The following is an 8,984-nucleotide window of genomic DNA, read 5'->3' as shown; positions in this document are numbered from 1 at the left end:
ACTTGGAAAAGTTCCAAGCAGGAAACCGTAGCTGATTAAATGTGCGAATCAGAGTATATAGCGGCAAGAAAAGTGTCAAAGGAGGCGATATGGTTGAAGAACTTCATCAGAGACCTTGGAGTTGTGCCATCATAAAGGAGCCCATGGAAATTTTCTGTGATAATGAAGGAGCGGTTTCCTTGACCAATGAACCGAGGGATCATGGTAGATCTCGACATATCGATAGAAAATATCATTTTATTCGACATCGGGTAGAAGAAGGACTCCTCGTAGTGAAGAGGGTATTGTCGGAGGATGACCCAGCAAATCCCCTTACGAAGGGACTGAGTAAGGTTAAGCACTTGCAGCACGCTAGGAGCATCAGGCTGAAGGACAATATTAGTTTAGATTATATAGCTTCGAAATGTGTAATAGATAAATGTAATTGACATTTGATGATTAAATAAAGGAGCATTATTTATAAGTAAAGTTACTATATTATGTTGATTATTTACCTATTGTTTCACTTTGCTTGTTTTGACTTCCTGAATAATAAGATTATTCAAACGTTCCATAGTCGCTCATACTTTGGGAGTAGGTATGAAAGAAGATTGTCATGAATTGGTTTGTAGATTGTCTAAAGTGTATTAGACATAGCAAAGGTTTGTTGCAACGTTCATGAGTGCTTATGAATATGATTTGAGCATTGGAATAAACCCGCGCTTGCTGGTATCACTTCATGGAACTTATCTCGAGTGATCGCAAGATGTTAATATCATATGGTATTAAAACCTAGATATATGATTTATTATTTGCAAGTTGGTTGTGCATTGATAATGCGTAAACGCATCTGTAACTTGATGTTACAAAACTCATTGTTGAGCATGATTTGATGCGTGAATCGTAAATGCATATAAGTCGAAGTTTATCTGTTCCTTTCATCCTAAGAGGGTAAAAGCGATATCTGGGCCCCTCGATGATTTAGTTTGACTTATGTGTCAGGCCCGGTCAGGACTGAATTGATGTGTTCAATTAAGTTCTATGTCAGACGAATCAGAGATCGAGAAACGTTGTTAAGCAGAAAACGAGAAATTTCAACAAAATACTTTTCAACCTTAGGTATCTAAATGAAAGTTGTAGATATCATTAAACCGTAAGCTTACATAAAAAGAACGTCCAAATCTGACTTCGTATGAGGAAGTTATGATTTTTCGAAGTTTCAATCATAGAAGTAGACAGCTAAAAACTCGAAACAGAGATCGAGCGACTTTTAGACAACGCAACCTAAACGAGAATCGAAGATCTCAACAATAGTAGTACAACGGTAAAAAGACTGACAAAAACGGACATCAGAAGAAGAAGTTATGAATTTTTAACCGACTTTTCCTGTCCCGAGCTGTTAAAAATGTAATATTAAAAATAAATTCAAAATTAGCCAACGAAGTCTAAACGAGAGTTGTAGAGCATAATCTCACCTACGCGTTCATATAAAGAACGTCAAAATCGGAGCTCGTATGCGAGAGATATGAATTTCTGAAATTCAGGACACAAAATCCGAGGCTATCAGGCAGCCCACGACGTGAGCCGGACGCTCACAACGTGACAATTTGATTGATGTGTTCTAGGCCTGGCCAACAGACGTCGCGTCCAAGGAAGAGATAAGATCAAGCTTCACGATGTGGGAGAGATTTTCACGATGTGGACTCCTTTAGGTTCACGACGTGAAGCCTGGATCAGGCCTATAAGTAGAACTCAAGGGTGTTCCGGGTTTAGTGCGCACTTCTTCTCTTTTTCGTGCTTATGCTCTGCATTTAAGCCCTCGAAGCCATCCCGAAGTCCCGGTTTTCATATTTAAGTTCCGAAGGAAGTTTTACGCTCCCGAGATTCCCGAGAATCCTGAGAAATCAGCTTTCTCCAGTTGAAGTTCTGCTCGATTTTTGTCTCACATTCTTCAAACTACCAGGTGAGTTCATACCCCCATTTCTACGCTTTTAACTATTTTTAAATGCTTTTGAGCACTTTACGGGGGGAATACAAGTAAACACACGGTTAAACCCATGTGAAAACATCAATCTTTTGTTATACATTTCATGTTGTTTTTATAAATATCATATGGATTTTGTTAACATGCGAACATCTTACACCACTTTACCTTCTCGGGATGAAACATAATTATAAATATTTTAAGTTTTATTTATATGTTTGCATCATATCAAGGGTAAGCATTTTTACAATAACATTCGTAAACATGTAAGAACATACAAATCATTATTATGCCTTGTCAACAATGTAGAAAAGGGTAATTATTTCTGAGACAAACATATTCATGCTAATACGTGACTTAATTGAGAATTCATGAGTCATTCATATTCAATATACCTTTTAAGGTACCGCTAGAAGTCCTGTTTATAACCAGAATCTCCCGTCCGGAGAACGTGACAAGTGTGTATAGATCTATACGAGACTAATGATCCCGCGCCCTGACTGCTAGCTACAGTCCCCAAGGTGACAAGTGTCATCTCATTTCGACGCCTGAAGAACGTCACTACAGGCAAATTATGATAATACGGTTATAAAAAAACTCACTGGATAGACAATTATTATGGTATTACGTTTTCACGGGAAATGTAACAGATAAAGTTCTTTTCACATTCAAATACAAATCTTCTAATAGTTTTGTTTTATAATAAGATTATACATCATTCTTTTGAGCATGTCATAGTCGCTTACAGGTTACATTCTTGGACATTTGAGACTGCATTTCAGTTTTCGTAAAATATAGGATTTTCCTGGTTCAAATACATACAATTTATACAACAATCATTCATACTCATTTCATACACTCATAAGAAAATATCGGATTTTCTGGAAATAATACACGAACTTTCGAATGGCATACATTTTCTCAAAAACACTACTTATGAACTCACCAACTTTATTGTTGACACTTTTTCTTTGAAATAACCTGTATTCTCAGGAAAACGCTAAACCAGGTAGCAACTACTTTTGAAGACTAACACGCTGGCGTTAGTAACATATTTTGGATCACCATATTGTATTTGATATTCAAACATGTAACACATACAATCATGTAAACTTTTCAAATATATTTATATTATGGCGGTGTGTACTTTCATTACTATTCAATTGTTATGATACTAAACATGACGTCCTCAACCCCTAAACGTTTCCGCCGTTCAGGTTTGGGGGTGTGACACATCATAATTATGGTAATTAGTTATATTTTTATGTGTTGGGTTTATGATCCATGTTGGACCAAGTTTATGTATGAATACATAAAGAGTTGGGCCACATGAAGAATGGATCATAATACCTATGAGTGTTGATTTGGGTTATACCCATGACCCTTGGAATACTACATATAAATAGGTTACTCCATAGCCAAAATCGCAACTTCTAGTTCTTGGAGCTCATGGAGTTGATTTTGGTGAGGAAGGAATTCTCTCTCAAATGTCTACCTTTGTCTAGCCCTGTCGAAAATACCCGATACCCGAATTACCCGTCCGATTTTTTCGGGTATCGGGTAATACGGGTCGGGTAAATCGGGTATCGGGTAAATTTTTCCGGGTAATTGGGTTACCTGAAATTTTTTCGGGTCGGGTAAAGGGTATACTTTTTGGGTTTCGGGTATACCCGAATTACCTGAATTACCCAATTTTTTTTTTAGAGCTTGTACTATATAACAGGTATTTGATCACGCTTAAACTAACTATCATTATTGTAAAACATAAATATATTTATTATGACAATACGACACTAACAATATTAAAAGTAATTTTTATATATCATCACGTTCTTTAAAATTTAACTGTTTTTTTATTATAGTTTTTATTAAAATTAACAAACTCATTATCTTGACGAAACTTTAGAACATGGCAAAACTTATGACTACATTTATCTTAAACATTTTAAACTTTTAAATTAAGATCTTTAGGTATTTGTTTTTTTAACATCTTATTAGATTAGATTAAGTCGTTAAAAAATTACTTGATATCTCATGTATTATTGAGTAGAAAATCTCAATGTTCAAAGCTTAAGTAACTTCGTTTATGTCTCGTTTGTTTATATAAACAAGACTAATAAAGCACGACTTATTTATTTCATTAAATTTATTTTTAGGTGAAATTCAAAAAAAAATCATATATTTCGGGTAATACCCGAATTACCCAAACCCGACCCGATATCCGAATTACCCAAACCCGAATTACCCGAATTTAGTTTGGGTAGAGTAACGGGTAATTTTTCTAACATGAAAAACCCAAATTACCCGAAACCCGAAAAAATTACCCGTTCAACACCCCTACCTTTGTCCATGATGTGTTGTGACTTCATTTGAGGCTTCCACACTATTGGGGCTAAGCTCTTAAGGCCAAATATATCAAGACTTCAACCTACATAAAATGTATGTTACCCTAACTAGTATCTTATATGGCTTATGTCAAATGCATGCTAGTTAAAGGTTTAATGCCTTCGAAACCATTTGCATGTATAATTTGTGAAAACATAGATCCAAGGTATTTAGGGTTGTATGTGCACCATACGATGTTGTAGTATACAAAACCCATCAGTGGTATCAGAGCCTAGGCTTGGTTTTAAATTATACTTGATGTAGATGCTGAAAAAATCGAATTTCTGGATTTCTGGAATGTGGACTCGCTGAGTCCAAGAGTAAAATCATCCTACTCGTCGAGTAGGTTCGTACACTCGACGAGTAGGAGGCCCAGAGCGCAGATTTTCGACTTTTAAGGCTAGAATTGGACTAGGATCATTACCCTAAGCTATTTTTGAACTTATAAACCTGTTTTTGATGTGGTAATGATCATGTTAATCCAATTTCAAAGATAATTGTCATAATTTCAAGATTTGTATTAGTTTATATGTTTATGCTAATTTCGTGACGATTAATGATATGAATTATCTTGTTCTTATGAGTTAGTTTAGATTAATTGAAAAATTATTTGATAATTTGTTTTCGATCCAAATTGATCTAAAAGTTGTTCATAATATGTGTTTTTGTAACTTGTCCTCAAGTTATATGAAAAGTCTCATTTATGAATTTTAAAACTCATAAGATTTCCATAAGTTATGAATATGAAGAGTCTCATTTTTAAACGTTTTAAAGTCTTCCATAACTTGTCCTCAACTTATGAAACTTGAAGAGTTTTTCACTAAAATACTTTAAACTCATAAGTTATGGAAACCAAAAGTTTTTGAATTGTTCAAAACTTGCCCTCAAGTTTTGGAATTTGTAAAGTTACCTCCCCCATGCATACATTAGTTCCAAAACCTAGAATTTTAAATAGTTTAAAATTCAACCCTTATACTATTATAATATTATAGGTTTAGAATTTATATATATGTATAGGAGTAAGTCAGTCTTGTCGTTAGTAGGCCTCATTCATGAAGCCGATCTATAAGGGGGTATAAGGTTACTGCCTATAAAGTGGCAGTTTAATGCGTGTCCACTCTCACCCACCTCTTTCTTGACTGTTGGAGGGTCGTTAGCCGAACGGACAGGACATTAATTCTCCCTTCATTAAAAGTATAATGATAAATACTAAGTAACTAAACACTTATAAATTCCCAATCTTAGTTACTTAGGAAAATGTGAATTTTGTGCTAACTCATGAAATTACACTTTGTACCTTACCAAGTCGTTGGTGGAGCGTGTGTGGTTAACCAACACACTAAATTGGGCTAGTAAGAGTGTAAAAGGGTGACTTAATGTTTATTATAGATCGGTGGAGAGCATATGGTTAACCAACACATCGATTAGGTGGTAAAGTTATGGGTACCAAGTTAATTTGCATGGTTATTTACACCTTATTTGTGATCCTCAGCATCCCAGTCACAAACTTGAGAGGGCAAAACCGAGATTTAAACATGCCATTGAAAAGTTCAATGAATCTCAAAAGATCTAGGAGTTTCAATCCAATTAAAACCCTATTAGGTTTTCATGGTGGAAATTGGTGAATCGTCATTCGCCTACCTTCAAATATTTTATAGCTTGGATTACAATATCCCTCTTCCAAGTTATAAAATATTGTGTTGGGTCCTAGCCTTAATATTTCATATTGGGTGTTATTTTAAGGACTTAAATCAACTAACTGGAATTTCTCCCATTGTAGATGTCTGGTTTAATTAGACAACTATGATCTTCCCAAATCTCTTGGAACAAGCTTTCCTAATAAAGATGATGTCCCGTGATTGGATAATGGTAATCATACTTCTCTTCCTCCACCTCCTCCAATTATTTTCCCTAATCCACAAGTTCTTGAAAGGTTCAAGGTCACTCAATCCATATTGGCGAGAAAAGTCTATATGTGCTTACATCTTGGAGATGAAGTGACATATTGACAAGCTAGGAGAGTTGGGTGACAAAGTCTCGAGGAAGCTGATTGTTGACTTGGTTCTTCAGTCACTCCCTGATGACAAATCACGATATGACCCTTATTGATCTTACCTATTTGCCTATTGCTGCTAAATCATCAATGATTTAGGGCACCGGTAAAGCAATTTTGATTGGAAGATCTACTTCCCAAACTTTCATGGACATTGACAATGGAAACATTAGAAGTCTAGAAAAGCTTTCTCTTTCCAATGGAAAGGGATCAGCCATGGTCAAGTCATTTGACCCAATGGTAAAGAGAAAGGCTAAGTTTGAGATAGTCCCATGTACCATTTCCAAAGAGTCTATATGTTTCTTTTGCCAAGAGAATGGACATTCGTTGCGAAGCTGCCCTATTTACCTAAAGAATCATAAGGATTGTAAAGTTAGAATGTATGACTCTACTTTTGGTAAGTCCGCTATCTAACTCTATTAAGTTCCTATTTGGAGATTCTTATTACATGATGTGACAGGGTCACATCTTGATGTTTTGTAGAATTAAAGAAATGAAAGGGAACTTAAAAGAAGAGTAAGTTGATTCTGATCGTGAATAGATGGATTTCGATCGCATGCTTCGATGATCAGAATTTTGAGCTATTGCTTAAGAGTTATGACAGAATTCTTAGGAATGCATAATAAAATAATTTTCATTTGTATTTACGTTGCAAGGATAAGTTTTTCCGTAATTTTAAAATAAAAGGAAAATTTTGATTTTAATTATTTTAAATATCCTTACAATGGCATTTGTGAAAAATTGTTGTTTATATGATTCAATTGATAGTAATATTGGATAATGGATTTGATTCTTTCGGTTGTGGTAGTGTCATAATTTACCAAATAAGGAAAGATTCTCATCACCCAAAGTTTCAGTTAGATAGAAACTTGGAATCATGCAACTTGTATTGTATGATGAATGAGAATTTTCATCTTTAGAAAATTAAGACTAATTCCTTGTTCACATGTTCGTGTGAGTCAAGTGAAGGACAATAGGATCAGGTACACTTGTTTGTTCTCTGATCAGGTCCACCACAAAAAAAAAATGATAAGGCTATTCGTCATGATTTACTAAAGTTTAGTAAATATGGTTGTGCTTACAAGTTTAAGTATAATTCTGAAACATTGGAAAAGTTTCAATGTATGGCAGGACGAATGAGAAGCTTCAAATTAGGTAGAAAGATAAAAGTTTCTCTAATTTGGAAAGATGGGATAGTACTTTAGTATCGCGTTTTATGATTATCTTAGTGATTATGAAACCATATCACAAGTGATCCTCTAAGGACATCTTAGTTTATTTGTTTGACTTAGAAGAGGAATCATGAATTGTTGAATTGGTTAAATCAAAAGGATAAATCATACTTCGTTCCAAAATTGAGTCTTAGAGTAATACTCCAAGATTGTAAATTGAGTGACATAATCTTAAGAAGGTATAACACTTATCAAATGTAGAGTAAAATGTTTTCTTACTCTTGTACATTTGAAACTGGTGAGTTGTTATGTTTTGGATAAAACAAAGACCAAGTAAGACTAATTGTGTGAAGTGTTTATCGTGATAAGTATCCTCACTAACTCTTGAATATTTTTTTTTGTCAAGGAATGGTTCTTGACAAGAGAATATTATATGTCAAGAAGTCAGTGGGAGTCTTAAAGATCTTGAAAATTTTCAAGAATTAATCTAGAATAAAACCTGTTGTTTGTCACTAGCACACGACTTGAGGTTTATAGATTATCGTGTTGACATATTCTTGTTTCTGTGCTCATTTCAGTTAAAATTGGCTATGCATGTGAGTTCTATGAGTTCTCAATTGTTTGCATAACTACTTGGAGGCAACGGTAGGCCCTTGCGCTGCCAGATTGCAAGAAGTTAAGACTGAACAAGTTCAGTCCATATGAGTTTGGATTTGTCACTGACCTTGTCTTGTGATTATGGTTTTGACAAATTCACATGGATAGGAACACATACACCATAAAATCAAAGTGTTATAATGTTTTCTCCGATTCATGAAAATGATGGTGAGAAAACGCTTTCGCTAAATAGATTTTAAGTAGATAGCAATTGTGATATTTGCATTCTCAAAGTCATTAGTGGAGCGTGCGTGGTTAACCGACACACTAACAAAGACTTGTGAGAAATGGCAAATGTCTAAACAATTGAGACTATGATTACGACATCCCTTTTCATAGTTCTAAAATTTTTTTAGACACACATGTGAGTAATCTCAGGAAAAGTGCATGATTTTGATAAAGTCTAACAAAGCATCTCGTATCAAAAATTTGAACTTTGGTAAGAAAGTCAATAAAGTATTGATTTCTAGAAGTCCAGCTGATTACTGGATACATGTCAAAGCTAGTGGGAGCATAAGTGTTATGCTAATAATTATCATGTTAGTGGGAGCATGATTATTATGTTAGGTGTTCCAAGTTAGCAATGTTAATTATAGAAAACAAAAGTTTCAATTTGCAAAATGTACTTTGTAGGGTTTGAAAAGTTGTTTTGCTAAAAGTAATGGAGAGGAAATTATACTTCATTTCAAATCTAAAAGCTTAGATTGTGAGATTTTAATCAAATTTAGTCATAATTACATTATTTGTGTTCTAA

This window comes from Lactuca sativa, chromosome 6, assembly GCF_002870075.4.
Source record: "Lactuca sativa cultivar Salinas chromosome 6, Lsat_Salinas_v11, whole genome shotgun sequence".
In the NCBI taxonomy this organism is placed as follows: domain Eukaryota; kingdom Viridiplantae; phylum Streptophyta; class Magnoliopsida; order Asterales; family Asteraceae; genus Lactuca; species Lactuca sativa.
Note: the sequence above shows the minus strand (reverse complement) of the source record.